Source organism: Bactrocera latifrons, unplaced genomic scaffold (genome assembly GCF_001853355.1).
Source record: "Bactrocera latifrons isolate USDA-ARS-PBARC rearing strain unplaced genomic scaffold, ASM185335v1 scaffold_99, whole genome shotgun sequence".
Taxonomy (NCBI): domain Eukaryota; kingdom Metazoa; phylum Arthropoda; class Insecta; order Diptera; family Tephritidae; genus Bactrocera; species Bactrocera latifrons.
This window is the reverse complement of record NW_017537700.1, coordinates 1191682-1211198: the sequence shown is the minus strand read 5'-3', so window position 1 is coordinate 1211198 and position 19517 is coordinate 1191682.

The following is a 19517-nucleotide window of genomic DNA, read 5'->3' as shown; positions in this document are numbered from 1 at the left end:
TGMAAMTTCCCACCATTGTTTTGAATTGTTTTCTCATCAATACATATTTTACCGATTCTATTTCGTGGAACTAAAAATGTTGTTACTCTATGGCATTCTTTTCGAATGGACACGTGTGCCTSTTTACCGTCCTGTTTGTCGGACTTACTCAGTTTATAATTTATAAATTGCGAAGGAAAGTTCTGTTCTRCATCATGTCAAAACGAAAAATCAAAGTGTTGTCGTTAAGTGATAAACTTAAAATAGTGATGGCGTTTGAATTCGGAAAATATCGGAATGAAATTCAGAGTGAGCTTAATTTACCAGAATCCACCTATTATAAAATTATAAAATCAAAAGACTCTATAAAGTCTGAGTGCTCTGATRAAWATGGAAATAGTAAGAGGAGTAGAGTTTCCGAATTTACCAATATCGAGAAGTGCCTTTTGGAATGGATAAAACAMTTTCTCGATAAAAACATTCCCATAGATGGASCATTGTTAAAAGAAAAATCAAAAGAGTTTGCTGCAAAACTGGGAATCGAGAACTTCTCCGCTGGCAAAGACTGGTTAGAGGGTTTTAAAGGGCGTCGTGATATAGCTTTCAAAAAAGCAGTTAGGTAATGTAAATCTGTGGRCCAAGGTGTATGCAACCACTGTACTGAAGATCTGCCAAATCTTTTAGAARGGTATGAACTAGACCATATTTACAAGTGACCTCCGGACAAAACATTTACGCTTAAAGGCGAAAAATGCCATGGAGGAAAACAAAGTAAGGGACGCCTTACACTTCCACAGTATGTAAACATGAGTGGTATGGACAAACTTCCACTTCTCATCATCGGGAAATCAAAGCGACCTACAAAGGCTTGGGAAGATTGGGAGATAAAACGAAAAAAAAAAATTTTGTTATTCATTGGAAACTGTGCTGCGCATACACTTGCAAACGTAAATGTAATGTTTTTACCTGCTAACACCACTAGTACACATCAACCATTAGATCAAGGTATCATTCACACTTTCAAACGCTTTTATCGAAGGGAAGTCTTTAAACATGTTCTTAAGAGTCTGCGAGAATAAGATTGTGCTCCCTTGAACTCYCGCTTATACAGGTTTGACCGGACATGTATTTTGCTAACTTGGTAGGCCTGCCCTTAATTACTATGCCAAATATGAACGCGATCTGCCACAAAGTTTGTTTACAACAGCTGCTTAAGTCGGTACACGTCGGTAGCGCGTTGCGATTTTTACAATGGATAAAAATATCGCAGAAATAATTGTTTCAAATTTCGTATTTCTAACCAAATATCATGTGTGGAATCATTTTCAATATTGTAAAAGACTCAACGGGAATCAGTTTTATCAAAAACACAAKCCAACGAGCGGAACAACGCTTTCAAAGACGATCGAAAGATCGTTGAAAAAATGCTTCGTTCTGGACGACCTCTCAACTGATGGAACACAAGCTTATGAGCGAGACAAATCCTTCACAGACGGTCGAGAGATCGTTGAAGATATGAAGACATGCTTCGTTCTGGACGACCTTCGACCTCTTCAACTGATGAAAATATTGTATTAAAAAAGTGAATAATATGGTGCTTGTCAGGCAAGTGTTAGAGAGATGGCAAGAGAWCTCGATATCTCTCGTGAGTCCGTTCGAATGATTTTGGTGGATATTTTGGGTGTGAAATACTTTCCTGCTCGACTCGTTCCGATAAAGCTGATTTTTTTCCCAAAAAGAGTACGATAAACCGATCTCTTTGGACATGCTTGATCGTGTGAATTTCTGTCTCACATTCTTGGAGAGCATTATAACTACCGATGTGACATGGGTTTATGAGTTTGACTTGCAAATAAGTCAAAAATCATCGGAATTAAAGGAAAAAGCGAGCCGAAACAAAAAGACCACGTCTAAACCGCTCAAAAATCAAGGAGATGCTCATTTTTTTTTTTTTTTTTCAATATTTGTGGTTTGATGCATCATGAATTTGTACGGTCAATAACGAGTTCTATTTAGCCGCATTGAAGCGTTTAGTGAGCACTAAAGTCGAAGAACAATTCAAGGATTTATGATTTGGCTTCGTGTGATGTTTTTTTTTTGTTTTTGTTCCCGAAACTGAAATTGCCACTCCATGGAACCCGTTTGCAATCGATTGAAGATATAAAACAAAATTCGCTGAATTAGCTAAAGGCCTTCCCAAAAACTGACGGTGAAAATTGTTTCGAAGACTGGAAAAATCGTTGACAAAGTATACATCTGGTGGGGATTACCTTGAAGGCGACAAAGTAAATAATCACGAATAATTAAATATTTTGCGTTTTATTTGCAATTTCCGCGTACTTCTTTTATCACAATGTATATATAACCTTATACAACCCTTGTTTAACTCGAGTAAATGTTGGTTAGGTGATAAAACTTATTATACACTGTAGCAACTTGTTCCGGGAGAAATAAAAAAGTAATAATATCCGTAACACAAAACTGTTACACTCTCTATTTCCATCATTATTTGTAACGAAGTTTTTCGAAAATAGAAAAAAATCTAAACCAAACTTTCGATTTTCCAGTAGGAAAACGACATCAATTCAAGGAAATTAACGGCACGTCACATATTGATAAATATTGTGCAATAAATCAGCACAATGTAAACACGGACGCCAACCACACGCCCTGATGGCGCCCGTCAAAGCAATTTCCGTTGCTCGCGTACGCGCTTGGACACGAGCACTGTGTTTTCCTGTTGCCATTATTAGTCATCTTCCGTAATTATCGAGCAAACAATGCTGCAATGCTGCAATGCTGTATGTTTTTATGCCGCTGAGTACTTTTTGCCCCCCAAACACACATGCTTTTTATTATGTTTATTAAATGGCAGATTTGCTGATTTTCTCACGCACTCGCCGCACCAATCACACGCCGCAGTACAAATTGCAACATAACTGTTATGCGCATGCGCATACACAGGTTGTTGGCACAAAACATTTGTAACCATGCAGACGAACATTTATTGGACTACACCCCATTCTGCGTGCCTCTAATATCGCCCGTGCGCATGCGCAGCATTTATAATCGTCGACAATAATAAAATATGAAAACAAAAAGCGCTGTGAAATATTGCTGAACAGCTCGAGTGGTGCGCTGCATGTTGCTAAGTATATGTTGCATGCGAGCACACACACACACACACACATGTGGCGGCAAGTATGAGTTAAACATGTAATTAACCTCGCCAAGCATCCAATAAAGCCGCAGTTTAGAAACACGCTTACAGACACATATGCATAAATACATACATATATGCACACATACATAAGGCCGCAAGCTTAAATATATACACACATACTCGTATGTATATATTTGATTATGTGGCAACAAACAACCAGTTGCTAGTTGACGCCACAACCAGCACACCACTCGTTGTTATTGTTACTGTTGTCGTTATTATTATTGTTGTTGTTATTGTATGCGCTGTGTTGTTGCTGGCGGCTAAATATCTCAATTCGCCAGCGATTAAAGCCTTGTCGCCGCCGCTAATGCGCGTTGCGTTAGTCGCTCATAGCCTGCAGTTGACAATGTTGTTGTACACTGTTTGTTGTTGTTATTGCTTTATTGCTTTACATATACTATATTATGGTACCCATGGACTTGTGGCATAATTTATGCTGAAAATATCAAAAAGCTCCATAAATCTTTCGGTGTGTCGCTGTCATTGGTTGTTGTGATTACTTCTATGTTGTTGTTGTTTTTTATTTCCCATTGTAGTTTTTTCTCTCATTCAATTATATTGTGCGATAATCGCCGTATGTGCATTTAATTTGCCTTTTAATTGCAATTAATTGCTTGCATTGCTTCATACAAATTCGTCGAAAAAGCGCTCAATCATCTACGCAAACACTCACATGGGACGTATCCGGCTCAATTGCCTGGTATATAGGTTTCTAAATTCAGAAAAAAATTCTAAAATGGCCGGCTGCATGAAATAATTGAGCGCGACTTAAGCACCAAGCTCCACAATTTGTTAGCAGGTCCGAGGCACTTGCTTGCTGGGAGTTGTTGGTGCAATGAAATTCAGCTCTGCATGGACCCCGAAAGCCATGCTTAACATTCTGTCACCTTTGATTGAGAAAAAATAGAATATCTAAAAAAAAACGTGTATCTTCTTCTAAAGCAAAAATTTCGTCGATCATCAATTGGACTGGCAAGTATATTCATGTTTAAACCAATTTTCGAACTTCCGGAGACTTATATACTGWTGAATTGCTAAATATAGCACTGTTCTTCTATGGCGATCTCGATTTCTAGTAGTAAAATGTCAGATGGAAATCTCATAGATACAACTCGAATACATGATATTTACAAAATTACTTAAGTTAGCGAGGATATGGATGGTTATACCATAACAGGGCGCTTCCCCTAAAATATCATATTTAGAAAATTTGTAATCTGGAATCATTGAAATGTAAATCATTACAAAAACATGTTTCTAGAATGTATTCTTAAATTCAGAAGCTGTAACTCAGAAGCATATTTTTTCTGAGCTAATATATCAGCGTCAATTTCAACCAGAAATGAATGAGAGAAAAKTTTATTTAGTTTCACCTGAGCCACAGCGCGTCACCATAAATAAATTTGTTTGCTTCTTAATTAATATACTACCTTATTTTTTTTTTTTTAATTAATAAGAATTTAAAAATCGGGAACTATAATTGTACACAATTTTCTTGACAAATGTTATCAAATCTTGTCCGCAATTTTTACGAAATATTACCAAATGAGTGTGCGTGTCCGATTATTGGAACGTACTCAAGCCCAGCTATAGAAGTTGGTTTTGTATGTAAGTATTTATGGTACGTTGTGTTCATGAAATTTAACCAGTAATGGGAGCTGTCCGGTTATTAGCAGTGTTTACGAGGACTGTSCGTTTGTGAGTAATATCCAGTTATAGGAACTGTCAAAATCTATTAAAATACAGCTTATAATACCAAGAAGAAACCGATGAATTTGAATAAAGAATAGAGTCAGCAACTGTGTTCACATAGGACAAAGGAAATGAAAAGGTAATTATCGCTGACGACAAGCTCTAAAAATAGATTCAACCTTAGCTATTTCAAATAAACAAGGTTCGGCGATCAACTACAATTACTATGAAGCAACTATTGGAACAAGTTTATTCCAAGCGAACCGAATCCATGAGTTCACCAAAGGGCACACTATTTAGCTAGGTGTATTTTGTTATCGAATAATTKCGTCGACTATTTCAAAAACGATAAACCATCATGATCGTTTGAAGGGCGAAATCGTGGAAAAGTCTCTACAGAAAGAAAAAGAAAGAGATGTTTTCCAAGCAGTGCACTGAAGTCCATTAAATAAGCTTTGAGATAGCTACATATTCACTATATTTTCCGAATCTGAGTCTTCAGTAGTTTTTTCTATTTCGCTCATGACCTCAKGAAAAAGGATGTGTTAATCAATTTKTTTTTTTTTTTTTTACATAAGGTAAATAGGAACACAATTATCGAGTACTTTTTCCACTAAATCAAGTCATATGTCATGTATATCGCATTCAATTTTGACTTCTGAAGCTTCAAGAGAGTATGCTAAAGATCAATGACTTCAAATAACCCCACAAAAACTAGGCTAATGATGTTATAACACAACTTCTTGGATGCAGTTGAATGTCACAATTTCTTGAAATTATCGATTCTTCAAACTTTTTATCGCTATTATTCAGCTGTTGCGCTTACTGTTTGCCACATAGCCCCCTCTAGTTGGAACCAGATGTTGTTAAAGTCAACTGCTTCCAATTGCGACTATAAAAACTTGGTTGTCATCGATCTATATCGCTCTCCATTGACAGTAACGGTGTCACCAGATTCATTTCCACCAGAACGAACGCTACAACAAACTATCGATTTAGTTGAACGTAATTGTTCATGAATAATTTGTGGTTTTTTTCGCTCCAGAATCGACAGTTAGGTTCATTTACCGCGCCACTCAGATGAAAGTAAGCCTCATCGGTGAAGACGATTTTCTYAAAAAAAATCTTTATAGTTTTCAAGTTATTCCAGGGCAAAGTCAGTATGTTCACGATGTTKAYGTTGGTCCAACRGCTTCAGTTCTTGAGTGAGAAMAATTTTATACGGAAGCGTGCCCAAAGCCTTTCTCAAAATCCACGTAATACCATAATTACAATTCGTTTCTTCGCCGAATTYTTTCTTAAATCAATTTTTGACTTTGTCCTCCTGAAATAAGCTGTGTTGTTGATTKTTTTTTCTCCTTTATCTACATAGATTTGCTACACGTTGTCTCATAAGCCTTCACAATATTATTGTCATTCGATTTCGGTTTAATCGTTTCGCTTTATGGCTTATACATACACCCAAATATACAGATATACTATCTGTGTTTGACAGTGTCATTTAGAAGTCAACGCCGAAAGGTTATACMGTTTTGTAGTTGGCGATAACATGTGGCAGTTGGAGCTTACTTGCAAGTCTCGCTTATAAGCGCAGACAACTAATTGTGTTTTTTCCTATTTGGATTTCGTATTATTYATTGCATTCCACGACTTTTTACAGAAAATATCCGCTTTTTTATAAATTKTAATTGTGTAATTAAATGTTTGATCACTTTATGTTGTCAACTTTAGTTTTGTGTATTTCCATTTGGCATAACTTGCTACCAAATTTGAGGGTAATTAATAGACCTTACATGCCAGCAATTAACTAATCGGTTTTAGACAAAACATTACATGAAAATATCTCTTCATTGGCTTCGACGATTTTTTGGGATTTTCATTCTGCCTTGCTAACTGTAGATGCGGCTTCGATGCAGTAAGGAGCTTGGTTTTGTTCGCTCAAAACTTGATGGATGTTCGGTGTACGAAAAAGTTTAAATATTATCATTAACAACGGTACCTTCGTATAAGATCTTACACAAAAAAGTTTTGGTGGTGGTACTAATATAATCCTTTCACCATCTGTCGGCGAATTGTGACAGTAGGAATCAGGTAAAGCATTCCTGCCTTCGACATTCCGGTATATGTAAATTTGTTACGAATACTCAATAACTTAAACGTCCCTTTGCACGGGAGACGGACGGATAGCCGGATTACTCTAGCACAGATTCAGATCTTACTGTGAGGACTACACGCGCGGAAGTAGATCCCTTCAAGCGCATATCAAGGAAAGCTTGGCAAGCGAGCACTCTTGGCTAAAATCAGTCACTCGGTGCTAATTCTGCAACAAATCATACAATCCAACCTCGCGTGGAATAATGTAAAGAATTGGTCCGCAATTTCTCTTCAGGAACTAAGAAGAAACGAAAGATAACGAAGCAGCGGAAACAGAATAATTAGAGAATAGTAGTACAGAAAGATGCCTATGAAGGCCAAACTTGGTTGAGCTTGGTCCTGCGAAAAAATGTTTAGCAGACGGAGTTAAGGTTTAGTGAGTAGGTATACTGTCACACAAGTTCAGCATGGTATAGTAATCCATACTGGATGCGGTTCCGAAAAAGATATACTCTTAGCGTGCAGTATGAATCGGCCATACCGTATAGGGCTGAAAATCTTAGTACGTGGAGGACTTCAATTGCAAGAGAGAGTACAACCTATTCAACAATTTTTTTTTTTAATTTTTTATAAAAGTTTTTATTATTAACATAATATTTTATTTTTATTCTCATCGATTTCAATTCAACTTTATGCAATTCAAATATGCTACAATCGCAGTTGCACTAAACCCGTTCACACCACAGCTGAGCCTGAGTGATCGGCAGTCCGACGACCACCGTGAACGTCATCAAGTGTGAACAAGCCGACAAAGACAAATAGAAGCAACAAAAAAAAACACAGCATCTACACAAATAAAATCACAAACACCCAGTCCACAACCCGATTTGGGCATGAAAAGTGCAAACGCCGCAACATATGGCCGCCATAAGCAGCCGCAGCACCGCACCAACCGTCAGACGGCGCACACTCCGAGACACAGCTGGGTGACAATTGCCAACTGACAGAAACCAGTAGCAACGACTTTGACATTTTGATTATAATTGTTACGCTGCGATGCGATAAATGCATTACTCAAGTAAATCGGAARGCAACAACAAAACATTCCGCAAAACTTGTAGAATTATAGACGACCAATAGTTATTAGAGTTGCCGTGGTGTGACGGCGGGGTTAGTGCGGTGTGTTACGCCGTCGAGCGGCTTAAAAAATAATTACAAAGCACTAAAAGTTGACATTTGACAATGGCGGCGACGATTGGCCGTTGACGTTTGAATGGCGAAAAGACATTGAAAAATGAATGGAAAATCCTCAAAAAGTAATAATCTATTCTATGCTTATTTGGTTGATTATTTTATATGGGTGCGTTCGTTAGGTGTTGAAACCGCATGTTGCATATGTGCACAATATAAYTTTAGCGTGCTTAAGGCTAATTTTTTAACTAATAATTGCATAAAACGTGCGCCCCGGGCATAGAGAGAGAGTTGAGCGATCGTCAAAATATCTTCTGATATMAATATGAAATCGRCGAAGAGGTGGKGTGTGTCGATTTTCCTTTCCAGGATTTGGCGCATGGTGAATATCTGGTCTGTTGTTGATTGAAAGGTCTAAAGCCGCATTGATAAAGTAAAATCAGTTTGTTGACGATAGTCTTTAATCTTTCACACAATACGCTCATTACAACTATATGCGATGTTGAGGAGGCTCATCCCACTGTAGTTGCGGTCTCCATTTTTGTGGATTGGGCAAACGTCGGGCGTGCTTTCGTTTGACCATATTCTACAAAGAGACTCCATCGTCATCAATTGGGGAATCGGGTTCGCCTTCTCCTGGAATTATGCTTTCACTGTCWYTGAGTCATTGGAGTATTCCCTATATAATTTTAGTATGCTCTGGGCATCAGTCACTAAAACACCTCTGGGTGTTCGCAAGAAAATGTTCCGATCTTGAAACCTTCTGTTAGTCGCCGCAGTCTATTTTCACTCTGCTGCGACACCGCAGTCCTCATCGTACCAGCTGTTCTTTTGCCTTTTCCGAAAACCAATGAATTCGTTTGCAGCTGTAAGTAAGGAGCTTGAAATGCCGTCCCATAGTTGCCTTATACCGAGTTGCTGACGAGAGCTCTCAGAGATCAAGAGTGCAAGTCGAGTCAGAAACCGCTCAACTGTCTGTTGTGATTGTAGTTTCTCGACGTCGAACCTGTGTTTGTTGACGTGCATTTTTTGCTGCACAGAGGCGGATGCATATTTTGGCTGCAACAAGATCGTGGTTCGAGTCTCTCACAACATTTTTCTATGGTGGAATCTAGTACTACAGATAACCATATTTCGRGCCCCAAAGACACCTTCTTTGCCACCCTGGTGTCGCCAAGCACGATTTTGACATTGAGATTGTTGGCCTTTTCACTTTTTCTCGCCTACAAACGGATTTCTTTGGCTACMCAGAGGATATTTGGTCTAGGATCGTAAGTCATGGGCTGCTTGAGCCATATTTAAAAGAATCGTTACAGGCTTAAATGGCCATCTGACAAAGGTATTTCGAACATCAGAAAGTGCTTTTTAAAATCACTAATGCCGATTAACCTGCAGCTTTAGAAAAATCTACTTTATTTTGGTATTCTAAATTCCTTAAATGTCAACGAGGGCTCGATACTAATTGAATAAGCTCACATTCAAAAACATTTTGAATGCCAGTTAATGATAGATTGATATTAATCTAACCATTAAACAGCTTAAAGCTACAAAAAAGCTTCCAAGGAATTCGTATAATGCGACCCTTTTCATTATAACCACACATTAGTGCACACTCCTACCTGTTATTAAAATCATAAATGCACTTTACACTCCACTTAAGAACTTAARTGCAAATATATATATGTATGTATGCATGTCGAATTATCAGTGCGACGATCTTACAATAATCTAATGCAAGAGTCACGTTGACACTTTCAGCTGCTGTTCTTAACAGCCCACAAACCATAATGCTAATTGAATGCTAATCACTGGCAACAACCGGAGAAATAAAGCCAGACAAAGTGTGTGCGGCTAAGAATACTGACAACAATAACAGCAACAACGATGTGCAAATAAATTTGCTTTGCGAACGGCGAAGATATCAAATTTTCCAAAGGGATACCAATCAGCGAACAAGAAGCTGACAGTGAGCTTCGCCTTGGTAGAGAGCAGAGCTAAAGCCTGGAGAGAAGTTGTAGAGGAGTTGCAAGAAATATTGCGCTTACAATAACARACATAACAAATGTACATACATATGTTAGCCGGGACAGCAACAGAAAACCCACTGTAATTGTGATGAAATGGCCAAAGTGGCCGCCAACTAGTTCGCGTCCACCAATTATTGTCGCAATTATTACGCACATAAATCGTTGAGCAACAACAGCAAAGTAGACTTAAACGACGCGAAGACAGCAAAACACAGCAGCAGAAAATGTTTGTTTGTAAGTGTTTACCTACTTATGCACCTCAGCGTAAGCTCGAGTATAGATGGAGTGTCATGAGTAGCAATAAATTTTTGGTAGAAAATAAAATGATCAAATTGAAAGGKGAATTTTTAATTTATATTTCAAAACGGTAAATTTTTTTTCTGCAAGTTGTTAGTAYTATTAGTGACATCTATGCTAAATTTCACGTCACATAAAGGACCGAGGAGCCATATTTCTCATAAATAAACAATCCCTTACTCCTTTCAGTGTCGCAAAGGGAGACATAAGCTATGGCRCCGAGCTATGTGTCCTCAGGATACTCCCTACAGAACTCAAGGCGGATAATCCGCAGCCAATAGTGGGGAAAGACTCAGATGGGTATCGACTCTACCGTGTCCGCGAGGACGGTGAGGGGCGGATCGTCAATTGCTGGGTCCGTTTTCAGTCTAGAGCGTTTGTTCGAGGAGACTAAAGTCGGTAACGATGATGTTGGCGAACTTGAACTACGGGAGAAGAGTTTGGATCCTATTCAAATTAATAAACTTTTATCTCATCCTCTTCCAAGCAGCTAATGCAACCGGTTTGCGGACAAATTTTCAATCTTACCGCATGAATTCCGATCGGATAGAGTCCCCCTTAGAAATTTTACAACCACTGAAAGATGGACCTTGCCGAGAACAAGGAGTTATGTCAAAAGTACCTTACGTTCGCGCAGTTGCTAGTATTTAATCATCCCCTACTAAGCCGACCTCTGACCCAATCATCCAATAGTGAACCGCAAGGAACCAATGGAGCTATACCCAATAAACTCCACCTCTCCCGACATATATAGTTTCCAAAAACGTATTCAAAGCTTGTATTCTGCAGGTCTAAAAGTTATATATTTTTACATTTGGGCAGAGATTGATTTTGTCTTCAAGGCCGTAAGACAAAAGGTAGGTTATTCTGGCAGGCTAATGAGTCACGAATGGACCCGTTTTGGTCAGATCGCCGTATAGACTATGCATGGAATTACCAATGTCAGCCAACGATGATAGCAATACACCACTTTTAACAATCATCTCCACAACTCGCTGCCAAAGGCTATGACCTGGTACCCAGCAGAATTGAAGCCATTTGTTTTCGGTGACACTATCCACTTCTGCTCTGCTTTCGAAGACACTTCTGGCCGAWATGCGAAACGCCTTTAAAGCCTAAGRCAAAACTTAGTAAACTAAATATTTCGACGGAATTAGAAAAGTGGCGTTAGGGGATGGAATGGATAATTTACTGATAACTTAAGTTCTATTAAATGCCAATTAGCCTATATTTTGACTTTAACTAAAGCAGATTAATCGATTTTAACAAAGAAAGTAGTATTTTGTCCATATTAAAAATCGACGAAGATTAWCTATATTTCCAACAAAGATTTAAGCTTATCAACCGGCGCACTATAGCCAAACGKATGCACCGAGTCATGGAAAATTGGTGCAAACGAGCGGAGATATGCAAACGAAGCTGTGGTGGAGATTTGAACGACATTTTATTCAAATCAAAAATGGCAGAAAATTATCTGCATAACAAAAAATATAACCCATTTTCACTAAATTGCAGTGTTTCGTTTTTCATTTTAGCATCTAGTCGTTCTTGTTGGTAAATGCCATAAATATGTAAAACCATCTTCGATTGGCCACTTGTCTAGTTGGTATGTTTGAACTCTGCTCATCGGTTTTATTTTTTTTTTTTTTTATCCCAGTTGCTTGTTCGAATAGTCACTCCCTAAAGTAAAACGAAACGAAACAAAACGTCTAAGTAAAACGAAGTAAGCTTAAGATTATCAGACAGAATTGTAGATGAGAGGGTATTCAACTAAAACTAATTTTCTAGCCCTTAATTCTATCCCGATGGCAGTCAGATTTACGTATTCAGAATGCAGCCAGTTTTATAACCAATCAAAAACTGCCAACACGATAGCATGTCTCAACATTATTCAGTATCGTCTTCCACTGAAAAAGCAAGAACAGCAACAGCTCCGAAATATTTTCATTTAGATCAAAAACTCACCCCTCAGCCAACCCTTGGCATCAACAATATAACAATGGCATAGAAACTCACCTGCAGAAGATAGAAAAGTAATTATTTAATAAATTTAATACTTTTGACTTTTTGGCACAAAAATTACATTTGGTTTGGATAAACTTTTAGCTCTTACTAATTTTCGCTTTTAACCAAAACTGAAGTGTCATCCATCATATATATTACAAATTGTATACGATTTATTACACATCCTTGCTTACATCAATATTTGATTAAAAAAAAGTACTTAAAGTATAATTAAGGAATATTTTTATTTGGTAAAGAAGCTAAAAATGTTATACTAAATAGAATGCTTAAATAAGCAMGCCAATAAACCGCGCCAACTTTAACTTTACTCATGTTTCCTAAACTCTCAGCTGAACATATTAAATGAACTTGACATCCCTAATCCACACCAGTTTGCTCACTTTTTAAGCAACTTTTGAACGCGCTCTCTTCGCATCATTCTCTTATCCTTAATCAGAACACAATRCCACAACATCATTAAACACTCTGCACAAAGCCTTGCCACAGCGGTAATAGAGCCACGCTATATCTGTCTACTTGGGTGGTCCACCAGTGGCAGCAGTTARAGTCGCAGCAGTCGGATCGCTGCAATTTTCTTTGTTGTTGCAAGTTGTGTGTGCATGCAACCGAGCGTTTGTGCTGCTCTGGCAGCGGCAATTGCAATATTGGCACTGCAACACTTAATGCTACTTGAATTGTTATTGTAATGGTAGTTGTTGTTTAGTATTTCTTTGCGGATATGCCTTTGTTGCAGTGAATCGGCGATGCTGTGCCTCTATATTGCAGCGCCGCGCTAGTACAACGCTTATATCGCAGCGCACGCCAAAGTTTTTCACCTGGGAAGGGCACGGAGTACACATTATTGTTATTGTTGTTGCACACATTATAATCATTTCTGTTGTACTTATATGTGTTTTTATTCCATTTCCATTCCATTTTAATTGCTTTCCACCACTTGGCGCCAGCTTCAGTTGCCACTTGCCAAAGCGCGCCCTGATCACTGCTGCGACGCACCGCGGCGCGTCCGCAAGGCAGCGAACGCATATCTCACTGCAATTACAGTTAGGCTAATCCATGTCTAGAAGTTAGTAGTCTTTTGCGATATTAGAAATATTCATTTACAGCGCGCCGCGTTGCTCTCCTGTCCAACGCGCCGGCGTATGAGGCACCTTAGTGTGCGCGACACGCCAGGCGGGTCGTCGCSCTGTGCATCTCCGTGCAATAATTGCAAGAGCGTAATTGCGCTACATACATATGTAGGAACAGATGTGCTGCAATCCATCGTTTATTTTGGCGGCCAAAGATCAACATTGTGGCGGCCACCGCGATAGTCTTCTAAYAGTTTCGCGCATGCCAGCGCGGCTACTCTCTCCGTTGGCTATCGCAGACCACCAGCGCTTGAGTCATCGCTTATCTAAGTATGTGCGGACGGGCATAAGCACTCGCCGGCTTTGCTCCTCGCTCTGTGTGTCCGACGTCTGCCATCAACGCATTATCAGCATTCTTCTATTGATGATGATATTATTATGGCTTTAAGTATCGGGATGTGGGAATATGGTTATGCGGAGGACGGCTCATTGCATGCGATGCCTTAATTGCCGATATTATTGTTGCATAGAGTTGTGGTGTTATCGTCTAGTATTTAGCTGAGAAGTCATAAGTTGCGCGTTTCCCAAGCATTAATTACACAAATTGGAAAATCACTAGTTACATTTCGTTTTAATTCAATTTCAAGTGATAAGTGAAGTATGGATTTGGCGGTTAGAATGAATTGGCATCACCTTATAGTTTTATGATTTAATCAGAGTCTGTGAGTCTTTACTTTGATATCGAATATAAATCGATTTTCCTAAACTTTCAACGAATACGATTGTTTTCATACTTGAACCCCGGGGTAGCAATAGCACCCAGCTTTGCTCTTCGCTTTATTAGCTACTCGTTTGAGTTTCTGGTCATAATGGCATCGCTGAAACTGAAAAGTCGATGGGATAACAAAACCTGGCACCCTTGCCACACTCACAACGGAGTGGGCTGAGATAGATCTGCATTGTCCGTTTGTGTTCTAGAACTTTATCTGTATCTATATCTCCTGCTTATACTTATCTGGCGATGGACGAAAATCRGCTCCTGTACAACTGCGAGATCCTTTTAGCCTGGAGTAGAACGAAGAAGATCTACTGAAGCATTAGCTGAGTTTATATTGTCGAAATCATAAGAGTTCTTACTGGACAGTGTCCAGTCTTCTAAAAAAAAATTTTCGGATGAAGTTGTATGAAAATAGGTGACGTTGAAACAGTCGAGCACATTCTCCTTCAATATTCAGCTTGAGCAAGACKGAGGTTGAAACAGTTCGGTAGTCGTACTTTGGATGAACCAGGAAACACAGCCGAAACGTATATATGGCGCCTCCACAAATTTATAACAATGCGCTTTGTCGCAGTCGTTCTTCTTTTACGCTGTTTGGGGCCAATTGGGGATTCCAATTGTAGCTTGGAAATTCCAACGAAATGGAAGTCGTCCTCTTCCATTACTTCCCCCGGCAGCACATCGTTCCATCGACTGCGGTATTCAGCGATGCAAATTACCAAAGGGCCATAAATCTTCCTCAGAACCTTTCTACCGAAAACTCGAAACGCCGACTCATCAGATATTGTCATCGTCCATGCCTGTGTTCCATATAGCAGGACGGGGATAATGAGTGACTTGTTGAGTATGGTCTTTGTACGTCGAGAGAGGACTCTACTTCTCAATTGCCTACTCATTCCGAAGTAGTATGGAGGATGGAGTCATGTGTAGAAGTTCATGCAAGTAAGGAAAGTGATYTAAGCACCGTTCACTTGGGAGTGTCCATAAACGATTCTTTTACATATASGYCAAGCAGCTCACGACTTTCGGCCTTAAAACCAAGTATCCTYTGGCTAGCCAAAGAAATCTGTTTTAAGGCGAGCTAAAGTGAGAAGGCGAGACATCCCTCCTGAGGGTTGTGCGCTGGGCTTGGGACCTGCMCGAAGACTAATCTTCTGTAAATATTGAGAAGTAGAGAGAGCTAAAAATCAATGTTTTAATAAGAAAACAAAGAGCTCTCTACAACAAATATACTAGCCGTTGATGATTGTCTTGTCCTGAACTAAAATCAGGCGAGATACAATTTTAACGGTTCCGAAAAATCCAAACCGGCTTCGACTTGTTGATATCGGGTAAGAAGTTAATCTTTACTTTAAGACTATTTCATACACAACCATACCGCTCACAACTGATAGTCGTAACATTGGTTGAGAACTTCTACAAACAGCCCTCATTAAGGTTCTGATAACAACGTGCCACTTTCGAAATTCCCCAAAATAAGTATTGAACTCGCGCCATAGAGTCGCAAGCCTACATCTGCCGTCATAAATCTCCGAATTATGTTCCAATCAAACAAACAAAGATAAGGAAAACTTACAAATCAATTAAGATAAGCAGAGCTCATTTGTTGGCACACGGACCACCCCAGAGTCCAAATCAAATGCAATCACAAGCTCGCACTTAAGAAACACTTGTTGCCAAGCTGCTTGTAAGTAATTTATTTGTAATTTACGACTTGTTGTTTTCATTTATGGTATTTTTTTTTTTTTTTTGTTTATTTCTCGGAAGTAACAAATTTCCATAACTCATCTTCAGCTGATCGCCAGCGAGTTTTGATACCTCAGCTGCAGCGTTTATTTGCTCAACACTCGACGTGTGATCGAAAACAATGCAAAACGCTTATGGCGTGCGATGTGGGGCTTCGGCTTAGGCGGCTTAGGAGACTTTGGCTGCTGGCTGTGCGCCGGGCAGTTAGACAGTTAGTACATTTAGCCATTACAGCGCTGATGGTGAGATAGACAAATAGACGGACGGACAGACACACAAGTCAACGACTGACCGTTTGCTTGAATAATTGTGATAATCAAGAACCGCAGCGAAGACTCGCTTACAATAATAGACAGATGGACTTGCTGACGCTTGCATTTACCGCGATGTACGCCGTGTATCTATATGTATGTATAATTGTATGTATGTATGTATGTGTGTGAACTCTGGCACAGATACCACTTACACACATTTAATTCCCACTAATTTTGGCTGATTTAAATTATATCTGCACTTCGCACATAACTCAAAAGTATTTCGAAATTTTTTTCGAAAATATAGTCAGTCAAGTTTAAAGATATCATTAAGTGGTTACCAAAAATTAAAAACAACAAAGAGTAAACGACACTCAAGTGTCAAAAGAACATGAAGCCAGTCGCCACTTGAGTACCTAAGTTTAAAGCGCCAATGTAGGAGTACGAAGATAACCGAATGCGGACAGCTAAACTATCCATTGCAATACCCTATACGAGTAWACTCGTGTAATTATACTTATTGCAATATTTATCCATCTATACTGTCTTTATGAGTTACAAAATAGATGGTGACCGCTTYCGAGGTTGCCTACTTTTTAAAAAAAACACAGAAACATCACTTATCATTCGAAAGAACATTCTTTGGTATTTATTTTAAAATTATCTCTTTCAAATGTCCGCAGTGGCTATGTCTCAGATGGTGCATCCCTTGAGTTCAATTTTTGATGTCTCGACCGGTAACTAACGAATGACACGCGTAATGTTTTGAATCGAAACGGGATTGTCCACAAAGACTTTAGACTTTACATAACCCCATACAAAAATGTCTAACGATCTGATATCATATGATCTTGATGGCCAATAGACCGGCCCAAAACGTGAAATTATCTGCAAACCGAAGTGTTCTCTGAATAAGTGTGGAGTGGGAAGTATCGCCATCTTGTTGAAAAGAAATCTCGCTGAAATCACGAGCTTCAATTTCAGGCATCAATAGTTGGTTATCATGGCGCGAATCGACTATCCACGGTCTTTATGTACACTCTCAGCTTCTTTATGTACACTCTCAGCTTCGGCTGCTATATTTTCTTCATCAGCTACTCATTTATCGGAAGCTGTCATACAAAGAGACCGTCTATAGAGAACTATCCACTTAAGGAGTCGGAGTAAAAAGTCATCTAATTCCTATTTCTCTATACCGACAATTAGCTATACTTTTACAACTTCGAGTTATACACGCTCTAATAATAAATATATGTCCTAAGGAGAGAGATTACAACCTTTCTCGTCTTTGAAGCTAACTTGTCTCACTGTTACAGATGCTTCTATTTTATTAAATATAAAATTAATTTTTATTAAATTATTATTAATCCAAAGGGTCTCATAGTRAGACACAAATTTTACAACCGCAACCGTTATGTTCCCACTGTCCCCACATGCTAACAATATGGACATTATTATTAACAAGCGCACATGTAGAAATTGCAGAGTAGTAGACCTGAGATRGACGCTGGAATACTTCCTCTGCTAATGTCCGGTCTCATCTAGAACTCGGCTTGGATATATAGAAGCTTTATAGTTCGAGCGACTGGAGGAAGTATCAGAAGTCCATATCAAGTCTTTACTAAACTACGCTGACGTCCTGCGCGACGAAATAACAAACTTCCATTGGGCATTACCTAGAGGTAATATATAGAGGTACATATGTATGGCGTGAAAGCCAGCAAGCCTAGGACCACTTCTAAAGATTCAAACACACTCGAATGCAGTTTTTACAGAGACCCGGAATTTTTTTCGCTTTATACATTACCGCAGGTTGTTTTGTTGTTATGGAATATTATACTTTACACAAATATTTCGCAAAACATATTCTAGTTGATGAGCCAAGAYGATTTAGCAGATACTCTAGCCGGTTAAAATCTCGCCATCAAAGTAAGCTTACTTCTTTAGCCGATATTTAGAACAAAGAGTTTCCCTTCACTACTGAATAATTTCWGATGTGACAAAACTGCTCCATATGACTTTGGCTCACCTCTGTGCGTATAATCATTTAGTTTTATTGCTTTCAAAATCTTCTAGATCTTTTCGTCCCGAATATCCCCTAAAAAGCCGAATAAAATTACAAATAAAAGACCCAAAAGCTTGATACTCCAGGTAAYACCAGACTAATTACGTAAGTAGGTAAGCTAATAACTATTATCTCAGAAGTCATGTACGATCCCCTGCCTGTACTTTAAAGAGCACCTTTTCTACATAAGGATATAGAGGTTAGGCAGGTAGGTAGATGCAGGTATTTGGGTACTTATACTATTAAAAGCATGGGTATAAAAGGCATGTGCCACTATCACGGAACTTAGTCTCCGTCTGTAAGCAGGGAAAGTACAACGCGCCTAAAAAATTAAAAAGCTTCTGGCTTTAATAAATTAATATTCGAAATAAATTTTTAAAATTCTATTGAAAATAATTAATATGGCAGCCATTCACAAATGTAAAGCATTATTTAACGAATTCGAGGCATTCTTCAAGCAGAAGATGGGCGAGATTATTTACCGGAAATCGATTGAGGACACTGAAGAGGAGAATTGCGTCGAGGAAACACCAAAAGAATCAGATGTAGACACTGACGAGGAGACCCACGACCAGGTATCCCCAAAATGTTTAAAAGAATCAACGAATATTAAATCGCCAGTGACGATCGAAACACAGAATGAAAAGCGATTACCCCTAATTTTGATACCCTACGTAGGGTCGCCACTGGCACACAACAGAAGAGTGAAACGTAAGCGGCTAAATTTCGATATSGAAGAAAGTGATGAAGAGGATTCGAGTGCAGTAGACATTAGTCGAAAGATATCGAAAAAGTATAAAGCSAAGCGGCTTAAATTAGATGAAGAATAATAATAAAATAATTGGTTTAAAATTAAATATTTAGTTGTAACTAWTTTATAGATATTTTATTGTACCTGTACGTTTAGAAGATAATTGGTCTTTGATATGATTAAACTTGCCATAAGTTATGTTACAAGCTCAGGCTGTCATAAAAGTTAATCTATAATGAGTTTTTATTACATATTCATTATTAATTTTATGAAATAATGAATATATTAAATCAGAGAATAAGAGTTATTCGAAGCTGTCAGGAGC